We start from the raw sequence: 3,031 nt of genomic DNA, 5'->3' as shown, positions 1-3,031 counted from the left end.
TTATTTTCAATGGTCATTCTTATTCAAGACACAAAATAGGGGCTGTACTTCCTTAGATCAGCCGTGATAACTTTGAAAGATGCTATAATAGATTTCTTATTAGTTTATTATAACAGAGGGATGTCTCTATACAGTATGCACTCTAGGCTAACATATAACAATTTAATTTGTTCCAAAAAACAGATGGCAAAACAATAATCTTAAGGGGCATTAATACACACACCTGGGTATTTTGATAAACAAAGATCTTTCCCTTTGTTTGGGCCTTTCATTTACACACAAACAGATTTTTTCTAAAACGAATCTTCATAAAAACTCCAGTTAGTGCTGGTAGCCTACATAAACAGAGAAAAACAGAGACTTTCTCTTACCGCGCACAGGCTTAACATATTTTTGACAGCTCTCTGCAGCATATTTATGCGGATTTGCCGATGGTGTGAAAAGAAAATATTTTGGTAAACATAGAGAAAAAAAATGTTTATTCATCAAAATACCCAGGTATGTAAAAACGGGACCGTAGTCTATAGCCTCTTACTGCAGATGGGGTATTTGCTGAAAATACTCAACTACAGCAACATTGCTACGACAGTACGGAGAGTATTAAGTAACAGTTAAGACATGGCCATTACAATTTTGGTGACAGTGAGGTTATACTGTAAACACAGGCTCTGCGCTAAGGGGTTAATGGCATATTAGGTCATTGTGGCTATTAGAGCCAACTTAACGTCTGCGTATTTAACGTAGCAGTGAGCCAGAGAATGTAATAGTGCGAGAGGTACGAGTAGCCCACGCAGTTCCAAAAGAGCTCACAGTGACCTTGTCATGTTGTGCCAACTCTGCCATGTAGGTGCACATGCTAGTCACAGTGGACCCTTTCGGAACTTGAGCGTGGCAAATCACTTTATTCACTCCGTTCACTCTCAACCCCCAGACATTGTTGGCATGTTCTCTACCACACGTTGCTGAGAAGAAAAACTGGTAGATTCCATGAACGGGAGCTGTGAAGATTCCAGACTTCCCACTAAAGGCAAATCCTTCGTTCAGAATGACATCGGAGAAGGTGATGGGGTGCCTTGCTCCAACAATTGATGATGGGTGTGCAGCATAGAAGTGCACAGCCCAAGTACCTTATGGCAAACACAAACATGAACAGATAGGGATTGATAATAAGTCAATTTCTGTTTGTTAGTTCTTGAGAACTCCCGCCCCCTCACTGTTTTTAGGTCATTAAGTTTTAATGATAATAATACACTTTATTTGAAAGCACCTTTCTTAACACCCAAGGACATTTTGAAATCAAAATATTAAAACATGCAAAACATACACTGAATGAGCAGTGGCAGCCAATCGCGTTAGTGTTCACTCATTCAAGACAAAATTGCTTTTACCTGTGGGCCTCCATGCAACCTGTTGCTCCACTTCAGAAGGGCCGTTCTGGTTTTCACAGGATTACACGTTACAATGTACAGTATGTATGATTATATTAAAATTATAGGACATGTCATGATATACAATTGTTTAAATTGCATATCACATTAAAAAAGATTTAAATACTATAGCATTTACTTACGTTGGATTCAATTGGCCTGATATGGCATAGCACTGGAATGATCCACACGAGAGCAACTTTGATTCCCATAGTAGGTGGTGCGGCGATCTCCAAATGTAGCTGTAAAAACTGTAAACCAACAAACGGTTCACACACATGATCGATTCCCATTCAGTTTTGGACATGAATGAGACATATAGGCTAGTCCAATAAAGGAGAAAAATACACTTACTTCACAATACCGTCAAGCACAGGATGTCCACTGTATGTTTGTGTCCCGTTCAAATTACTTCAAATGACTGAAAATGACTTCAGGTGGCTTCAAATGACTGCAGTGGAGAATATATAGGGGATAACTGCTGAGTCATGCATGTGCTACTTCTTTCCTGAATAATACTATCCAATGGAACTTGGCAGAGACTTCGCAGGAATGTAATAAGAGTGCAGACAAATTGTGCCTATCAATATTTGAATTAGTTTGTGTGACAGCAAGCTCTGGCGATCAGTGAAGAGGACTGGGAGGGACAGGGTTCTTATGCCAACAAAGTATAAAGAAGTAGCCTAACATCCTTGTCATCGATCTTGGTGAGGGGGGGTCGAGCACTGGTTCTACTTTTATCTTTGCTGCACTTTAAATGGAAATCTAGTCAGTGTTGTTCTGCACACACAATTTTGTTTCCTTTTTTGAAAATGGCAATACATATGTTTAAAAAATAAATGAATAAAGAGGCACTCAACTATCTTTTTGCTTTTTTAATCGCCTCACAAGTCTTTATTCATTTTTAAAAATATATTTGAGTTCATTCATAGGCGAAGTTAAGCACCCAGTGTAAAGCATTAACTACAAGATGTTGAGCGCGCTTCCTGATCCTTCTAATTAATCTGTTTAATCATCATCACTTGCATCATTTGAAACATTTGCTGTTCTTCATACCCCAGCATCTGTTTAGAATGACCAGTCAACAAAGGCTCCACTGTATAATATTAGGTATCCATTGCCAAGACCTGAATGGCTCTTTCACAAACTTGCCCTTTGTCATGAATATTATTTAAGTGAAAGTGGAAGCCCAATTGGGAAACTCCAACTCCCATTGTCATTGTGACACAGCCCACAAGTATTCACAACGAAATTGCATTTATGCTTCACCCGTGCAAGGGGGCAGCCCCCAATAGTGCCCAAAGGAAGTGGTGCGGCGGGACGGTACCATGCTCAGGGTACCTCAGTCATGGAGGAGGATGGGGGAGAGTTAATTACTCCCCCCACCAACCTGGCGGGTTGGGAGTCGAACCGGCAATCTTTGGGCTACAAGTTTGACGCCCTAACCGCTTACCCATGACTGCCCTACCATCACTAGGGCTGGGTATCACAGCCATGTTCCTGTATCGATTCGATTTTGATTCTTAGGGCTTTGAATCGATTAATCACGATTCGATTCTGTATTGTAATAAGTAGGCCTAATTGACTAATACCTACTGGGTTTT

General features: G+C 40.3%; 1 long non-coding RNA gene across 1 annotated transcript; it reads right to left on the bottom strand.

The window, feature by feature from the left end:
- Nucleotides 1–953: 953 nt before the first annotated feature.
- On the bottom strand, nt 954–1,659 carry LOC134462406 (uncharacterized). The gene is made up of 3 exons (XR_010037518.1): nt 1,571–1,659; nt 1,389–1,434; nt 954–1,127 (listed from the first exon to the last, which is right to left on the bottom strand). It is a non-coding gene; the product is annotated as an uncharacterized LOC134462406 (long non-coding RNA).
- Between the last annotated feature and the right edge of the window lie 1,372 nt (nt 1,660–3,031).

Source organism: Engraulis encrasicolus, chromosome 2, assembly GCF_034702125.1.
Source record: "Engraulis encrasicolus isolate BLACKSEA-1 chromosome 2, IST_EnEncr_1.0, whole genome shotgun sequence".
NCBI classification, from domain to species: domain Eukaryota; kingdom Metazoa; phylum Chordata; class Actinopteri; order Clupeiformes; family Engraulidae; genus Engraulis; species Engraulis encrasicolus.
This window is presented reverse-complemented; position numbering and strand designations above follow the sequence as displayed.